The sequence below is a fragment of the Diabrotica virgifera genome, chromosome 6, assembly GCF_917563875.1.
Source record: "Diabrotica virgifera virgifera chromosome 6, PGI_DIABVI_V3a".
Classification (NCBI taxonomy): Eukaryota; Metazoa; Arthropoda; class Insecta; order Coleoptera; family Chrysomelidae; genus Diabrotica; species Diabrotica virgifera.
The window spans coordinates 137,969,227-137,989,596 of NC_065448.1; the positions used below are offsets into that span (position 1 = coordinate 137,969,227).

At 33.0% G+C, this 20,370-nt stretch overlaps 1 protein-coding gene across 3 annotated transcripts in view; it reads right to left on the minus strand.

Annotated features, from left to right (window-relative positions):
• Positions 1-20,370, minus strand: part of LOC126886882 (zinc finger protein 226-like) — an 88,267-nt gene that overhangs the window by 51,035 nt on the left and 16,862 nt on the right. For 2 of the 3 annotated variants that reach the window (XR_007698807.1, XR_007698808.1), the window contains exon 2: positions 7,961-9,327. The exons of the other annotated variant lie outside the window; for it this stretch is intronic. The gene's annotated coding sequence lies outside the window, so the exon portion shown is untranslated. The remainder of the gene's footprint in view (positions 1-7,960; positions 9,328-20,370) is intronic. 3 annotated transcript variants of the gene reach the window in all.

Genomic DNA, 20,370 nt, shown 5'->3' on the forward strand with positions numbered 1-20,370 from the left:
TTTCAAACTATTTCTTTGGCTAAATTGCTTAAAACAAATTTCACACTTGTAAAGTTTTTCTCCAGTGTGCACTATCAAATGTTTTTTCAAATAACTTCCTGTGGTAAACTGCTAGTTTCATTTTGCCTATTTGACAGAACTTCTTAAAACATATTTCTTGAACATGAAGATTGAAGTTTTGTTAAAGAATTTCCCAATGTTGCGGTTCATTATGACGTCTTTTGCAGAACTATTCGTCGCATTGTAGATGTTTACAGAGAAACTGGTAGCGTAACTACTCATAAGCCAGGTTTGTTTCGACAAAGAATACAGAATCAGACTCATTGTCGTGCGTCCTATACAATGTTATAGGCTCAATTAGAAGAATAGTTACGTTATGTAGCGATGTTGGTAGTGGACAAATACAGCATCTTCTTTGATTTATTTATTATCGTTACTTATATTTTGGTTCATTTTTTTGATTTTTGATTGAAGTTCTGTGTTAAAGATTTTGGTTGATTTTTTATATTTTACAATGTTAATCAAAATTAATTTATAAAAAAAAATTATACAAATTCAGATTGAAACAAGACATACGTAATTTTTTGCTCGGATAGCTTTGATGAAAATAATAATTGTGGATCGCTGGTTATTTTTCTCTAGTGTGCATTCTCAAATGACTTTTCAAACCATTCTTTCTATTAACCCATTAGCGCCCACGATATCTAATTTTAAGAATTACTACATTTTGCATTAGGTATTTATTAGTAATATATTTTTTAACAAAACTTCAAATATAACTGTTTGAAAAAACTAGAATTACTTAAATATAGTTATGTACCCAAATGAGTACACTGGGCACTAAAGCGTCTTAAATGATGTAACAGAAAAAATAATTTAAATGAAAAGTTTTAAAACAGTCTCTCTCAATAAAAAGAGTTATATTCGACTTTCAACAACTTCATCTGGCTCTTTGATAACAATGAGCACACCTTAATTGTTTTTTTTTTTTTCGAAAGTGTCCTCCTTCATGTTTACTAATGGCAGATAATTTCCGGAAGGTCTAGATGGACTAAGTCTAGAATGGACTTATAATAATTTTTATATAAAGCAAGTTAAAAACATCCACTTTGGTCATAGCAGGAGTTAACCATCGTTTTACATACAGTTCCAATGGCACATCCTCTAAGTAGTCTTACGCTCGGTTTCTTAATCAGTTAAAGTGGACTTTAAATTTTAAGTTGGTACCTTTATCAATGCAATTCATATAGGTAAATGTCAACTTTAAAGTGAACTTTAGTTAATGTTCAGTTGATTACGAAACCGGGCGTAAGTCTTCGTCTGAAGACAATGTTATTACAACGTCTTTAGGTAGTGTCAAATTTCCTTCTGTAAGGTTATCACCCTCAATGTAAACCTTCGTATTTCTTTCCATAGACATTTCGAATACTAATATTCTCAAAATCATCTAGAGATGCCTTACAAAATTGTAAAATATCAAAAATACTCCCATACGCCCATTGTACTCACATGAGTACACCTAATATTAGCAACAAATAAATCACGTTATAATTAAAATTCTGGAAAATGAATCACTCTTTACTAAACTTATTACAAATTAACGTAAACCTCTTGATGGTAAAAAGAAGTAAATGAGAGAAGCTTACTGTAAATTTACAAAGTCGATGTCGAGAAAATAAAAAACACATGTGCTGACTTCATAAACAATAAATTAAACCTAACAAACCGGCTGAATCATAGTTTCCTGTAATTACTAAGAATTGCAACTATTTTATTGTGGATGGAACTGGTATTTCAAAATAGCAGCTGTACTTAAATGAGTACAGTAGGCGCTAATGGGTTAAACCGCTTGGAATAAATTTCGCACTTTTATTGAGAAAAATGGTAATATTCAAAGGGATGTGAATTAGGCTGTCAAGGCAATAAAAATTTAAATGACATGTCAAAGTTTTTTTAGTATACTGTTATTTTTAAATAAATTAACAAATTTGACATATAGCCATAAAATATACAGTGTGATCACTATTTGCAAATACAAAATTTTCTCTATTTTTTTTAATGGGACACCCTGTACGTTAGTATTGTTAGTATTGCCTTTTGTAGTAAATATTACAACCTTTCTTTTGGTATCAAGTTGTATGTACCTAGCATGTTTCGTTTTGTAGATATTTAAAAAAAAACTATAGATTTTACGTTTTTGCGGATTTTTTATTAAATTTGTTTTTGCAAAAAAAATTATAATCTGGTTTTAGAAACATACATTAAAATATCAAATATGAAAATAAAAACGTAATTAAAGATTAAAATAAATCGTATACTAGTACAATTCAATTGATTTAATAACTTAAAATTATTTTACAAAAAAATATTTTACCATACTAATGAATGCATAAATTAGTTACTAAATTAAATAAACAACCAAATTTGATATCTATCCTAGTAATTTTTCTACCACAGCAACTTTCTTGTACCAAATTAATTATTGTTAGTTATATTGTATTTACGAGTAAGATCAGTTAAACTTTTAATTTACCTTTTTTTACTTACATCTTGAGAACATAATAATTATAAAGTATGCTTTGAAACAAATGAATGTTAAATGTATCAGCCAAATTATTTATTAATATAAATAGTATTAAATGGTGTCACAATAGCTGGTAATACTTTTGTAGTTGAAATTTTTGTAACAATTTTTTATATTTTAAATTTTAATTTTTCAACCGAACAATTGGTGGATATGACACTTGTTTTGGGCGAAACCATTGGAAATTATTACCAGCTTTTGTGACACGACTACATAGATACTATGTACTTATTTACTTCATAATAATATACTTCTATAACGTTCCTTTGTTTTAAAGCATACTTTATACGTTCTCAAGATGTAGGTAAATTAAAAAGTTATTAACCGATCTTACTCATAAATACAATTTAACTAACAAAATTGGGTACAATAAAGTTACTAGGGTAGAAAAATTTCTAGAGTAGATTTTAAAATTGGTTGTTTAATTTATTATTAATTTATCCATATTAATTACTTATTAGTATGGTAAAATATTTTTTGTAACATAATTTTAAAGTTATTAAATTCAATTAAGTTGCACTTGCATACGTTTTATTTTCATATTTAATTACGTTTTTATTTTCATCTTTGATATTTTAGTGTATGTTTCTAAAATCAGATTATAATTTTTTTTACAAAAAAATTTCAATTAAAATTATCGCGGATATAAAATATCCGCGAAACGTAAAATCTATAGTTCTTTTTTAAATATTTACAAAACCAAACATGCTATGTACATACAACCTTATACCAAAAGAAAAGTTGTAATATTTACTACAAAATGCAATGCTAATATACAGAGTGTTCCATTTAAAAAAACTGAGAAAATGTTGTATTCGCAAATAGTGATTACACTATATTTTATGGCTATAAGTAAAAGATATTAAATTATTTAAAAATGACACTATATTACAAAAACTTTGACCTACCACTTAAATTATTATTACCTTGGAAACATAATCCACAGCCCTATAAATATTACCATTTTTCTCAATAAAAATGTAAATATTTCGAAAATTATTAACTTTGGGCCTATAAGACCTTATACAAATTTTTCATATTTTTAAAAACTATATTTAAAAATGATTTAATATATAGGGTGTTTCATTAAAAAAAAAACACAACTTTGGTTCGTACCGTCGTTCTGACTCACCCTGTATAATCAAAAATAATTTTAAATTATAGACGGTTTTGATATACATTAGTTTTGTTAAAAACATTTTTTTTGTAAAAAATATTAAAATGGACCAGAGTTGTAGCGAGTTAAACGCAAAAAACGTGATTTCATTTTTTTTATACAATATTCCCCCACATAAAATTTAAAATAAATTTCATTTTTGTTTTCAACACTGTCAAAAACAACGTAAGACCAAAATTAGCCATTCACCACCCATGGTCAGTATCTCGGAAAATAAGCGTTATTTTGTGAATTTCTAATGTCGATATTAAAAGTTGCACTATTTTTTTTTTTCTACAAAACATTTTGTCCTAAAACTTTCCAGAAAACTTCTTTGTACTCTATATTTTAACATAAACGTGATTAAAAAGCTAAATTTCAAATTTCTTCACTCAACTTTTGCGATTAGAGTTTGCAATGCACAAATCTGCAACTTTTACTTTAAACAATTCATAATCTTTATGAGAATAAGACTGAAAGCTTGAAACAGGTTCCGTTGTCTTCACAAATGTTAGAACTATATACTGTAAAAATTTCAGAAAAAAAAACATTAAAATGTAACGAGTTGTGGCTAGGTAAACGCAAAAAACGTGATTTCATTTTTTTTATTATTAGGGTAAAATTGCGATTTTGACAATGTTCCCCCACATAAAATTCAAAATGAAACCTCATTTTTGTTTTCAGCACTATCAAAAACATACAGTATAACGAAAATTGGCCATTCACCTCTCCGTGGTCAGTACCTGGTCATTTTGGGGGTGCCTGCCGCTCGTCTATATATTTAAGTACATAAATCGTGACTATAGTACAAATGCTAATTTTTTTCAGGTAGGTCAAAATATACAATATTCATTGTCAGCAATATTTTTGAACTTGCTTCAATCTGTCGTTCATTTCTTACGACTAACCTATTTGATATACAGTAATCCCTCGTTATCCGCGGACTCATCAACCGCGGTTGCGATATCTGTTGAATCTTTAATGAGAATATTTTATTTTTATATATTTTTTATAATTTGACCAGTCGCGTTAAATTACTCATGATACGCCACTGGCGCTTGTTCTTAGTAGTAATATGTACTACGGCAATTAGTTTATAGTTCGGAAGGTTTAAAATACCGGCGAATGTAGACGTTGATCTCAGCGTCTTTATTTTTGTTGATATGATAATACTATTTCACAGATATGCAATTTCATCATATTTCTTTCTATGTACTAATATACGTATCCAAATTATTGGGATTATAAGGTAAGTGAGCTAAATATTGCCATGCTAAGATTTACTGTCTTTTATTAAATAAAAATTGATTTGAAATAACCTGCAAATTTATTAAACAAGTAACAAACATATTTATAGTCTAATTTATAAACAATCATAAAAATAAAACAATCAAAAAAATATATATTCTTCTTTTTTTTTAAAACGATTGCCAACTGGTAATACAGTCAAACCTGCCATATCCGGATCAATATGGCGACAGACCGATCCGGATATCAAGACCACTACTTCTTTTATAGTCTCTGAAACGTTTTCTCCTTCATACATTCCAGTAATCAACGCCGTCAATAACTTTCGTCGATAGACACGTTTTATAGTTTCTATAATACATTATTTCGTCATCTTTTAGTTCTTCTTTTAGTGCGTTGTCCAACAGCAAGACTGCCTTTCTCGGTAGATTTCGGTAGATCCGGACGGCGTAGAACCGTCCGGATATGGGGAGGTCCGGATATGACAGGTCCGGATATGGCAGGTTGTACTGTATTTGGAACCTATATCCTTAATATTGCCACAGTACTGGCAATAAAAGGAACAGGTATTTTTTTTATAAAAATAAGTAATAATATTGAACCTTAACATTTAAAAAACTAATGTGAGACATTGACTATTTTTGAGAACAATTGGGGCATATGAATTTATCCTTATCATATCATGTTTAGTTAGACCCACACACTCTTTATGCACGTATTGGCCACATGCAAGACATAATCTCATATCAGCCTGGCGGTCTACATTATATATGACAGAACCATGATTCACTACTTTTGAAATTCTTGTTTATTTTCTTTTCTTTATTTTCTTTGTTCAGATTGTCTTGTTCTTTTTGATGTTTGTTTATTTTCCTTTCTTCCTGTTCTTTGTTTTTGTCTTTTGATTTTTCTTGTTGTTTGGAAGGTTCGTTGTTACTTTTACCTTTGGGTGGTTTTTCTATCGCTGTGGAAAATAAATCCTTCGTAACTTCTTGAGCTTTGTTATTAATTGCTGGTTTTCGCTTTGTAGCAGTTATCTTGATTAGGAGCGAAATTAGTAAGTCCATACCTTTAAAAGAAATGTCTGGTTCTGGAACTTTTTCGCGTGTGAATGGTACCATATTTTCATCTTCGCTGTTTATATCATCAGATGTACTATCATGAACACTGAAATCTGATTCAGAATGAGACGACTCGCTATATAAATGAAGACGTTTTGTTAATTTTTTTTATTACTTATTCCACTTGTGCAGGGACCGTTTTCATCAACTGTAGAAGTTGATGGCTTATTTACGTTGTTATCGTCGACGTCTAGTGGTTATAATAGCAATATGCGTTTTAAGACTGGGTGCAAATGCTAATTCAGGTATGATGTCTGGGTTAAAAGGAAATATTCCAGTTGCTTTGAACCCAGAGATGATGTTAGCTGGTGTCATCGCTTTTAACCAAACTTTACTAAATATTTCACCAAATCGCATTTTGTTAAATTTTTCCCAGGTTGAGTTATCAAAAAATTTAAAACATCACTGATCACAAAAAGACTCATAACTTTTTAAGAATGCTTTATCCACAGGCTGCAGTTTATGCGTGGTGTTATTTGGAAGACAAAATAAAGTAACACCATAATTTTCTGCAGCTTCAACAATACTTATGTCCAGATGCGATTTTGCACCATCGAATATCAGGAGTGTGGGTCCTGTATCCTTATACTTTGCAAAATGTGCTAGCCATGAAATAAACGCCTCATTTGTCATGCTCCCTTTCTGTGTCATCATTACAGTTGATCCTGGTGGTAGATGATCATTCCATTCAGGCTTCAATCTCTTTCCTTTGAAAATAATGAACGGTGGGATGGCTTGCCCCAGGGCATTTTCACAACCCACAATACTAACATTGTCACCGTGTTCAGGTGCTGTCAAGTGGATACGTTTAGCACGTTTCTTGGCCAATACGGTTTGCTGTTTATGGACGTTAGACGGCAAACTTTCTCGTCCATATTGTAAACGTTTCCAGGTTTATCAAACAATTCCAATTTAATGAATACTTCCTCCAATTTCTTAAAATAATCCTTTACAATAAATGGATTCATTTTCTGTGCTCTTGCTGGATTCATTTGCTGAGCCTTCCTTCTAGCCACATCGGGATGTCTTGCAAATAATAATTTCAGCCATTTCCTTCCTGCTAATTTAGATGTACCAGAAAAAGGATTAGGAATGTTCATTATCATCGCATACGAAAATAAACGTCTTCTTACTATTTTACTGGTTATTGGCATGCCCACTTCTGCTAGTTTATGAATTCTGCGAACTAGATCTCTTTCTTGTTCAAAACTTCTTTTCCTTCCAAGTCGTTTAACCAAATTTTGGCTGCGATAATGTAGTCCAAGTGTTGTTCGAGGTATTTCATATCGTAATGAAGCTTGGCTTATACTGCTTCCAGCTCTTATTGCTTCTAACGCTGCAACGAGATTCGCCTCAGACCACATGGCTCTCTTTCTATTCGGCATTCTGTTGAAAAGAAAGTTTTATTAATAAAAAGTAAATTTTTATGTTAGGTTCCAAATATTGCCATGGCAATATTAGGAACTATCTCATGTGGCAATATTAGGATCATTACTACTGCGGAACAAAAATGGCGATTTATGTTTTATTCTCTTTTATATTAATTAAACACAATATGGATTAATAAAGTACTTGAACGTACCTACCTGATAACGTTCTCACCCTTCTATAATCGGTATTACCAAGCTTATAACAATCATTACAGTTTTACCACGTTTTTATAAACAAATCGCACGAAATACACGCTGCTTTGCCGTGAACACAATACTGACTGGTTCCAACTATAACGTTTTTAGAGTGGTTGTTTTAATTCGATATTTGAGCTTACATGGCCATCTGTGACTCAAGGGACAAATTAATAAATTTATGGGGACTGGCAATATTAGGAGCATGGCAATTTGGCGTACTTACCTTATGTCATATTCTTCTTTGGATCGTGGATCCCTCGCCAACCACGGTTTCACCAACCGCCTTTCTTTTCGGAACGTAACCCCCTCGGTTGAAGAGGGATTACTGTATACGTTTATAGTAAAACTTGTAGTAAAATGTTCATGCAATTCGGAGTTGCCCCTGAAAATTACACTAAAAACGGTCTTTTACTGGCCTAAAAGTGCCACAGAACAGTGTGAGGGGAGGGGGTCACACTTGTTCGGTTTTTTGTCGGTGTATCCCCATATGTTGTTTCATATTATCTACTCGAGAAAACTGCTTAAAACAAATTTCACACTTGTAAGGCTTTTCTCCAGTGTGCAGTCTCAAATGGGTTTTTAAATGACTTGCTTGGTTAAACTGCTTAAGACAAGTTTCACACTGGTACGGTTTTTCTCCAGTGTGCAATCTCAAGTGTGTTTTCAAATCACTTTTTGTAGTAAATTGTTTTAAACAAATTTCACACTCGGGATTATCTCCACTGTGTGTTCGCAAATGTGCTTTAAAATAACTTGCCCTAGTAAATAACTTTAAACAAATTTCACACTTGTAAAGTTTTTCTCCAGTGTGGGTTCTTATATGATCTTTCAAATGATGTGCTGCACTAAACGACTTAAAACAACTTTCACATGTGAAACGCTTTTCACCAGTATGCGCTCTCAAATGTACTGTCAAGTTATCTGCTCTACTGAATTGCTTGAAACAAATATCACACTTGAAAGATTTCTCCCCAGTGTGCAATCTCAAATGTGTTTTCAAATGACTTTTGTTAGAAAACTGCTTTAAGCAAATTTCACACTTATAAGGTGTTTCCCCAGTGTGCACTCTCAAATGTGTTTTCAAATGATCTTTCCGAGAGAACTGTTTAAAACAAATATCGCACGTATATGGTTTTTCTCCAGTGTGAAACATCAAATGCGTTTTCAAATGAACCTGTTGACTAAACTGCTTAAAACAAATTTCACACTTATAAGGCATCTCTCCAGTGTGCACTCTCAAATGAAGTTTCAAACCATGTGCTTCATTAAACTGCTTCAAACAAATTTCACACTTATGAGGTTTTTCTCCAGTGTGAACTCTCACGTGTTTCTTCAAATCACCTTTTCTAACAAATCGCTTTAAACACATTTCACACTTATAAGGTTTTTCTCCACTGTGTATTCGCAAATGCACTTTTAAAAGAGACACTTTAGTAAATTGCTTGAAACAGAATTCACATTTGTAAGGTCTGTCTCCAATCGCAATTTTCAAATTTTTGTTTAATACATTTCCTTCAACCTGGCAGCCTTCTTTATGAGGCGAATGTAAGGTTTCCATAATTTTCAGTTTATTCTCCTCTTGGGAACAACCTGAAATACAAACCGACTATAAACATTTTACTGGAACAGAAAAACTTTTCGGGAAATATAATTATAGATATACAGGGCACACAAATTAAGGCGAGAATAGAAAGAAGTAAAACAACATTTAACAATATGAAAAAGCTCCTCATAAGCAAAGATTTATCTCTTCATCTAAAAAAAAAACACGAACAATAATTCCCTGAGATAGAGCGAGCTTTTTCGTGCTACATCAACGAAATATTTCGGCCGATCTGGCCAGACAAACTAGGCCTTAACGCTTTCTTATCAGTGTGCGCTCTCGAATGTACTGTCAAGTTATCTGCTGTACTAAACTGCTCAAAACAAATATCACACTTGAAAGATTTTTCTCCAGTGTGCAATCTCAAATGTTTTTCAAACTACTTCTTTGGCTAAAGTGCTTAAAACAAATTTCACATTTGTACAGTTTTTCTCCAGTGTGCACTATCAAATGTTTTTTCAAATAACTCTTTGTGGTAAACTGCTAGTTTCATTTTGCCTATTTGACAGAACTTCTTAAAACACATTTCTTGAACATGAAGATTAAAGATTTTGTTAAAGAATTTCCCAATGTTGCGGTTCATTATGACATGTTTTGCAGAACTATTCGTCGCATTGTAAATGTTTACAGAGAAACTGGAAGCGTAACTCATAAGCCAGGTGTGTTTCGACAAAGGATACATAATCAGACTTATTGTCGTGGGTCCTATAGAATGTTATAGACTCAATGAGAAGAATAATTACGTTATGTGGCTATGTTGGCGGTGGACATATACAACATCTTCGATTTATTTATTATCATTACTTATAATTTTTGTCAATTTTTTTTATTTTTGATGAAAGTTTTGTGTTTTACAATGTTAATCAAACTTAATTTATAAGCCAATGATACAAATTCAGTTTAAAACAAGACATACGTAATTTTTTGCTCAGATAGCTTTGATGAAAATAATTGTTGATCGCTCATTATTTTTCTCTAGTATGCATTCTCAAATCACTTTTCAAACCATTCTTTCGGATAAACTGCTTGAAACAAATTTCGCACTTATAAAGCATTCCTACAGAGTGCAGTATCAAATGTGTTTTGAAAGTAATTCTAAGGTTAAACTGCTTAAAACAAATTTAGCACTTTTAAGGCGTTTCTTCAATGTGCACTCTCATGTGTGGTTTCAAGTTACTTTTGTGATCAAACTGCTTAAAACAAATTTCACACTTATGAGATTTTTCTCCAGTGTGAACTCTCAAGTGTCTGTTCGAATGACCTTTTCTAGCAAATCGCTTTAAACAAATTTCACACTCATAAGGTTTTTCTCCAGTGTGGGGTTCTTACATGATATTTCAAACTATGTGCTGCACTAAACTGTTTAAAACAAATTTCACACTTATAAGGTTTTTCTCCACTATGTATTCGCAAATGTACTTTTAAATGAGATCTTTTAGTAAATTGCTTGAAACAAATTTCACATTTGTAAAGTCTGTCTCCAGTCTCAACTTTCAAATTTTTGTTTAATATTTTTCCTTCAACCTGGTGGCGTCCTTTATGAGGCGAATGTAAGGTTTCCATAATTTTCATTTTGTTGTCCTCCTGGGAACAACCTGAAATACAAACCGACTATAAACATTCTACTGGAACAGAAAAACTTTACTGGAAATATGATATAATAAATAGATACAATAATTATAGACAAAGTTCATGATCGTGATCATGATTGCGAAATGGCCACAAATAGAAAAAACGCAGCATATCAAAAAAACCATCGACGCAGGTTGTACACGGAGAAAAAAAGAAGAGTATAGTCGTCTTAGAAGAGAGGAAAAACGTATCCATCGACGTAAGAAGAGGGAATACGAACAGAACACTCTCAGTGGGATACAAAGTTCATTTGATAAAAGAGAAACGAGAAAATACTATAAATCCTTAAACAATAGCCGTCGAGAATTTAAACCACGATTAAAAATTTGTAGACACTAACGGTGAAATTCTACAAGACAAAAACTCAGTTCTTAAAAGATGGGCACAACATTTCAGCGAACATCTAAATATAAACGATATTGAAGGAGGTTACAACATAAAAATCAACAAAATCTACATCATCAACTACACAGTGAAGACCCAACAAGAGAAGAAGTGTCAAATGCCATCCTAAAACTCAAAGACCATAAAGTCCCAGGAATCGTTGAAATCAGTTCGGAAATGTATAAAAAATGTGGTGATCAACTTTTTGCAGCAATCCATAAATTAATAGTACTTATATGGCAGAATTAATTGGTACCAGAAGAGTGGCTAAAAGGAATAATATGTCCGTAGCATAAAAAAGGTGTTCAACTGGATTGTAAGAACTAGAGAGGCATTACTCTGTTGGCATCTGAGTATAAAATCTTAGGCAATGTAAATTGCCGGCGATGTCAAAAATTAAACGTTTTACAAAGAATATTGTTGGTCAATATCAATGCGGATTCACTGCTGGAAAATCAATTATACATCAAATTCAAGCACATAGACACATTCCAGAAAAGTCACTAGATATAACATAGATACCCACCATCTCTTCGTCGACTTCAAAGTAGCCTATGACAGTGTAAAAGAACTGCATTATATAATGCAATGATAGACTTTGGGATCCCACCTAAGTTGGTTAAGTTGACCCAATTAGCAATGCAAAATGTAAGCTCGTGCGTTAGAATTCAAGGAGAAAACTCGACGCTCTTTAGCATTAATCATGGTCTACAGGGGGACGCGCTGGCGTGTCTAATCTTTAATGTTGCCTTAGAAAGGACAGTTAGAAACTTAATTATTAGAATGAATGGAACGATTTTTAATATATCGACGCAAATTCTCGCATTCGCTGACGATATAGTTATAGTGGGCAGAAGTGTTTTACATGGCGCAGTGTTTTACAAGGCTTTCGGACGCGGCAAGTGAATTAGGATTTGTGGTAAACGAGGAAAAAACTAAATATATGTTGGTTTCAAAAAACTCCCGACATATCCAACAGAGAATTCAAATTAACAACCATGCCTTTGAGCAAGTCATGGAATACACACATCTTGGATGGCTAGTAAACTCAATAAACATGACAAGCGACGAAATAAAAAGACTCGTAGCAATAGCAAACAGAACTGTTCACGGTCTCCAGAAACATTTAAAAAATAAAAATATAAAATGTGCAGTAAAGCTCAATATACTGTAATGATATGATGCCCCCAGCTGGCGATCGGCAGGTCGGTCGTAGACGATCGAAGTAGTATCCATGTTGGCGCATCCCCTCTACATACCCCACTAGTCGAAACCGAAGGAGAAGTGGCACGGAGAGCGTATTTAAGACGAGGAGGAGAATCATAAAATCAGTCCTTGACGGATTGAATCAAGAAGGGCTAAATGGCAGATGCGACGGGTTGAGCTGGTACTTTGCCCAGGTAGGCGCCTCAGTATTGACGTGGTGTCCCACCGAAACCGTTACCGCAGTGAGCGGTAGTAACGATGGACGGGCGACTGTGTGTGTCGCTGTTTAATGTTATCGCATTGGATTGAAATGCGACGGCTCCGAGTCTGAATGTGTAGATAGGTTTCCGGTTCCGGTATCATTTCCTGTTTTCATATGTAAGTTTTAAAATGTTTTTGTAAATGAAAAGTTGAATTTACTACAAAACAAGTCAAAAAATAGAATATGAAAACAGGAGGTGACCTTAAAAAAATTTGAATTCTCTCTTACAAAATTCATGAAAAAACAGATAGTAGGTATTGTCAAATCACCGACGATATATTGTGTTGTGTATTGTATCTAATATACGTTTTAATGTTACTATTATTGTTTTGATGGCAGTAATAAGTATAATGTAATTTTTCCTTTGCAGAGACAGAATTATATTTTATTTTATTTATTTTGAACTGTATATTAATATCTTAAATATATTTACTTTGTTTTTAACCTGTGTTTTACTGAGTCTGTCGTCCTGAAAGAGCTACCCATCACAAATGGCGCCCGAGCAAAATGAAAGTTACCAATTTGTAACTCCCCGTTACGAATTGGCACCCGAGCAAAAGTAAGACATCACACAAGTAAACGTCACAAATTGACAACAGGCAAAGACACAGACTCAGTAACAGGTCCACGTCGTGGATATATAGAACCCGTTCAAAGATGATTGAGTTTCTGTGTTTTTAGATTCTACAGGAACCGAAAATGAACCGAACCGATGATGATCCGAACCGAAAGTAAACCGTCGCCGATGCAACAAGTAGGAAGGATGCGACCATCTGCTGTAGAAAAGCCTTGGCACGTCACAATGGAATTGAGGGGATCACGCCCAAGATCTACAAAAGGAAGCACCTTCTAGCCAGTCATCCAAGACCAATTCACGAAGAACTAAATCACCGAAGAAGACGACACTGTTTATGGGACCACGACGTGTAGGAGAGAGACGTTTGTCAATGAAAATACCTTAAACCGTCGACGATGAAACCAGCAAGAAGAATGTGACCATCTACTATAGAAAAGCCTTGGCACACTGTCCCAATGAATGTATTTGAGAGCATCTTCTTGACAATCATCCCAGACCAGTTTGCGAAGAGAAAACCGACAAAAAGAATAGGCCTTAAGAGTAAACCGTCGCAGATGCAGCCAGCAGGAAGAATGTGACCATTTGCTGTAGAAAAGCCTTGGCACACTCTCCCAATGGATTTGAGGGGACCACGCCCAAGATCTACAGAGGGAAGCATCTTCTTGACAGCCATCCAGGACCAGTAGACGAAGTAACGAAGAACCGACGAAGACCACACCGTTGATGAGTTCAAGCCGTGTAGCATACACGGCACAAAAAAATGTATGCTACATTCTTTTCGTTTTCCAAAGACAAGAGGGTGTAATGATATGATGCCCCCAGCTGGCGATCGGCAGGTCGGTCGTAGATGATTGAATGAGTATCCATGTTGGCGCATCCCCTCTACATACCCACTAGTCGAAACCGAAGGAAAAGTGGCACGGAGAGCGTATTTAAGACGAGAAGGAGAATCATAAAATCAGTCCTTCTTGACGGATTGAATCAAGAAGGGCTAAATGACAGAGATGCGGCGGGTTGAGCTGGTACTTTGCCCAGGTAGGCCCCTCAGTATTGACGTGGCATCCCAGCGGAACCGTTACCGCAGTGAGCGGTACTAACGATGGACGGGTGACTGTGTGTGTCGCTGTTTAATGTTATCGCATTGGATTGAAATGCGATCGCTCCGAGTCTGAATGTGTAGATAGGTTGATTCCGTGTAGCGAGATTGTTATTGTATATATTGTGTCGTGTATTGTATCGTTTTAATATTACTATTATGTTTTGATGGCAGTAATAAGTATAATGTTATTTTTCCTTTGCAGAAGATAGAATTATATTTTATTTTATTTATTTTGAAGTGTGTATAAATATCTTAAATATATTTACTTTACTTTACGTCACAATACTGTGAGCGCGTAAAGGTTGGAATAAATTCATTTTTTCGTGAATGGACGATTTTGAAATAAATCCCAAAACAGGTCGATTTTTATTTTTAAATTATGACTTTTTGGCATATATATCGTACTAGTGACGTCATCCATCTGGGCGTGATGACGTAATCGATGATTTTTTTAAATGAGAATGGGGGTCGTGCTAGCATTTATGCTACCCATTAAAAGTTTTATTTGATGCGCCTATGAATCTTTATAGCTACGTAGAGTGTCTGCGCAAGGCGAAAGCAACCGATGATACGAATCAACGAAATGTGTAAAAGAAAAATTAGTTGGTTAAAGAAATCCGTTCTGGTATGTGAGCTTCTATCTATGTGTAGGCGAATTCTGGGAAAATAATGGATCGAAATTAAATATATTACATACCACCAGTAAACTAAACATCAGAAAACGTTAGCAGACAATCTCCAAAGTGAAAAAACAAGAATTAAAGTAAATATAACGTAAATTATACACGCCACGTGACGTGTACCGGCCACATATCAGATCCCAGGTGAGCGAAATCAAATTATTTATCCTTCTGTTCTGATATACAGTCTAAATTCTACGCCACTGATAAAACTGCTATTTTAGCATAATTTTTAGATTCTCCAATACTTTCTATGCAAATAATATACTCTTCATTCGTAACGATAAAGTCATTAGTTTTCGAGATATTTGAAATTAAAAATGAAAAGGCACACTTATTTTGATTAATGTAATATGCTCCTTCGTTTTTAGCTTCAAATATCTCGAAAACTAATGGCTTTTTCGTTACGAATGAAGAGTATGTTTTTACATAGAAAGTATTGGAGAATCAAAAAATTGCACTAAAATAGCAATTCCGCCAGTGGCATAGAATTTGGGATGGGTCAACCATTCACGTTCCCCCGTCGTACGCCTCTGGTAGTAGCCAGAAACGTTTGTTGTTTAACATAATTTAGTAGATTGTACAATACCAGCACCACTTACCAAATTTCGTGTTGTCCCATGCCTGTCAGAATATATTCAAAAATAAATAAAACAAAAGTTTAACTTTGACACCCTGTATTTCGGTTATTATCAACTTTTGTACTAAGGTAAGTTATACCCTATTCCACGAACATACGCCTGTTTTGGATTACTTCGACAACGAATATTTTACTGTGCAAAATAAGAAGAACGAAAGTAAATTGCAAATTACATTGTTGTTTATTGGAATAATTATTAGCACCATATACTTGCGTACTTCTTATGTTGCACAGTAAAATATTCGTTGTCGAAGTAATCCAAAACAGGCGTATGTTCGTGGACTGGCCCATAGCTTAAATCAACCTATTTTAAGCTCAGGAATCTAGGGTTAAACTATGGCCCATTCTCTATCAAACACCCTGTATATATCGTTACCGTTTCGTCGTAACCCAGCATTTAACCATGGTTGTATGTCCTGTTATGAGGTAGCTTTGATTTTATTATTAGTATAAGATGTGGCATTATTATTGGTTTTTTTGGGTTTTTATAAATCTGTTTAAAAACTAGTAGGTGTGTAGACCATTATATCAACGCGCAGCTGCATAAATGTCTGAAAGTGACATTGATTGTATTGACAAGTTTGACAGGGCATAACCTAATGTTTACTTGTTTGGGACAGTAATACTCTGTTTGGGTCCAATGAAATGGATGTAATTGTATTAAAGAGAATGGCTAGAAGTCTTAAATGTGTATTTTTAGGTTCGTTTACAGTCTACAATCCCGTATTTACCTTCTACCACATAATGCTGATATTTTGTTGGATTTGTTATGGATAAATATATTATATATAATTGAAAGTATGACATAATAGACCATTACCTACCCGTTCCACCAAATACATCAGCAGGAACTCTCGACTTACAGACAGCTCAACACGGATGTGATAGTGCCCCGAGATTCCCCCAAATCTAGTGGATTTTTCTATGGATATACCCAGGAGTTGTCAAAGATAAGAGCTTTTTCTGTGTTTCAGTTCATAAGTATTAATATTTTGGTTTTTACTTTTCATTGATAAATTTGTGTAAGCTTTTTATATGCATATAACAGGTATACTATATACATAGTTTTTTAAAGAAGTGTAGGATTTTAAATAAAATTAGGTAATGGTAAATAATAAATAACTAGTAAAATAAAATAAAATAATCGATAAGGGAAAGGGGAATGATGTATATAAAGGTTATCTATAGGGTTTTTAAAAAAATATTTCTGTAAAAGTATGTAACCAAACTCATTTTGATAGTGTTATATAGCTTCCAGCATATGTGCTTATCTAAGTATCATACTTAGACATAGATCTGGTATTTCGGTTGTTTCGGACACTTAATAGTTCGACTGGTGAGTACCTCGCCCTTTCAAGTCTCTGTTAGATAAGGTTTTTTTATTTAAACAATATAAATACACCTACGCCCGGTTTCATAATCAACTTAAAGTGAACATTAACTAAAGTTCACTTTAACGTTGACATTTACCCATATGAATTGCATTGATAGAGGTACCAACTTAAAATTGAAAGTCCACTTTAACTGATTATGAAACCGAGCGCTAATCTACAAGATTAATCAGTATTTTTTCTTTAGCCTAATTTCCCTAAAAATGTTTGTAAACTAGATGCCACCTGGTCCACCCTAGCTTTTGGGTCAATCTATATCAAATCGACCAGGCGATTGTTTCGACCATCTCCGATTTTGATTATTTTTGGCACATTTATTCTGCTTACCAAAAAACTGAAAAATTTAAAATTTTAGAATTTTTTGACTACTGGTTTTGGTTTTATGAATTTTTGAAAATAACAAATTTGTCAATTTTGTTCATGAGGGGTTCTAATAAAAAGCTTAATATTTTGAAAACTATTACAGCTACCGATATGAGCGATACCTTGTTTTAAAGGTCTTCTAAATACCTTTAAAACGATGTGCCGCAAGCTTAATTTTTTTTGAAAAAAAAAATTCGAGATTTACGAAGAAAAATTTTTTTTTCAAAAATCTCAAAATACCCTATTTTCGATTTTTTTCAAAAAATTATATATTTTTCTTTATTGTTTTCTGAACATATTTGCCAAATTTTAGGATGGAGAAATGATGGGTTCTTGTTCAAAAAAATTATCAAAAATACCTATCTCAATTAAATTTCCTATTGGTACTCACAAAAAAAGGCAATATTTTAAAAACGTGTATAGCTAATGCAACCAGTGATATATTGTTTTAAAGGAATCTTTAAAACCCATTAAACGATGTATCCTGTGATAAATTTTACTCAAATATTATTTTATTATTATTAATTTTTTAATAATATTACCTATATCTACTAACTTAAAACAACAAATATTTTTTTTAACCTTGTTTATTAAAGAGAAACAACATAATTTTGACATAACACCGTTGGACGGTACAAGCATCAATTTGTAAACTAAATAAATATATATATATATATATATATATATATATATATATATATATATATATATATATATATATATAAATATATATATATATATATATATATATATATATATATATATATATATATATATATATATGTATATGTATTTTTTTTTAATAAACATTAAAATATTTTGTAAAACAAAACCATGTACATAATAACGGATATCAATAATAATTAATACAGTTTTTTATTTAGCTTTTTTTGTAAGATAGCAGAGGAATCTTCCATTTCTCTTTTTGAAATATTATATGTTCGCCCAGTGGTCGTATTGGGATGAACTTTTTTTAACATTGAGGTTTGATCAATTACCAAAATATCGGCAGGTTTTGGATAAAAGAACGATGGCGCAGGTCCATGTGGATGTAGGAAAGTAATTTTAAACTCTCCACTTTCTATGTTTTTCCCAATTATACAGCCCAGCCACCAGAAATTGTCATATTGAATTGTGACAAATCCAGAATCAATTTTCTCAATTTCTGTTGTTGCCAAACCAGCAGCTGAAACTAGTTCATGAATGTGTTCCTTATAACTCAAAGAAAAAGGTTTAACTAAAATTTTGAATTCTGATATGGGGATTACAGCATGTAATTTTTGTGTTCCTGGTATTGTTTGGGAATCAACGAATCTTTTCTCAAGATATTTTTCGTGGTTTTAGTAGTCATCCGTCGTACAAAATTTAAAAACAATACCGGGAATATTTTTTTCTGCAAATGCAAAAAGATGTTCTGGGGTCATAAATTGCTCTTCATATGGTCTTTGAAGACTTGCCTTGGCAGCCAACCTTTTTACAGTGCCCCCTAAGCCATCACAGGCACTTTTTCCGTGGGAAGTAGCAAAAAAATGCCATTCTGCTTTAATTCCAAATTCCTTAAAATGGTGACAAATGTTAAGAAAGTTTTTTTTATTTTTATATTGTGCAGCGCACCCATCGGAAAAATAAAATATTTTGGATAAATTTGTAATTTTTTCCTGCAAATCTGGAATCAGTTGGGATAAAAATAAATGGAACGCAACTGTATTATGAACTAAACAGTCGGAAATAAAAACATAATTTAAATGTTGGATCTCGTTATACTCATTCTTAAAATAAATGACAAAAGGGTGCAATGTGGCCTGGGTATTTGTCCAATGATAGGACTGAACTTCGTCTTGTAATACAAATGAAAAATTTTCAGCAAAATCACAAGTTATAAGGGCTTCTCCTATACTTAGAGCATTTTTAACTTCATTATAATATTCTTTTTGCATGTTTGCAAAAAAAGAGTGAGATTTTAGTTTAAGTAAGTCTTCGGTAAATTCATCAATAAAATCACTTGTGGATTTGATTATTGTCTCCATATTACACCTGTCTACTGTAATCCACTTTTTATAGGTCACAGTGTCAATCAGCTCTTCCTCAAATTTACCTTCTAAAATAGTTTTTAAATTTTCAATTCCAGGGCACATTTCACATGTGTCCAAATAACAGTCAACACCTGGTGGATTACAAATCATTTTGCCTAATAAGGAATTGTAATCAGGAAAAATAGGCTTTCCTTGGTTATCGGTAATTAATTTGTTAATTTTGGCCCCATTTATCATCAGCTTTATGTTCTGGTGAGTTGTGCAAACACACACTGTGTGTGTTCCGCTTTTTCCGGCTAATATGCAATTTTTAGGTCGCAATTCACAAAATTTGGATAATCCGATTTTTATATTAGGGTGCTCTTGTTTAAAATGCAAATAAATTTCTTTTACATTAGCTAAAACCAATCTTTTTTGCAAGTATTCCTTGGCTCCACCTTCTTTCATAATTACAACAAAATCTTTTTTTCCAGGCATCGCCCTACTAATATCGTCCCTTAAATAAAATGAAGAAATAATTTGAGCCACGTTTTCGTCAAGAGTTTTGCCGGGCTTTGGATTGGGTGTTGACAGTATTCCTTTTTCTTTCACAATTTTTTTCACCATTCTGGCCATGTATTGTGAAACACCAAATTCTGTGCAAATTTTTTCCCTGGTCCAACTAATGGGAAGACAAGATAAAATGAGTATTTTTTCAGTTCTTTTTGTTACTTTTAAAAATTTTTCCTTTAATTGTCTAATTACTTCACATTCATCCATTGCA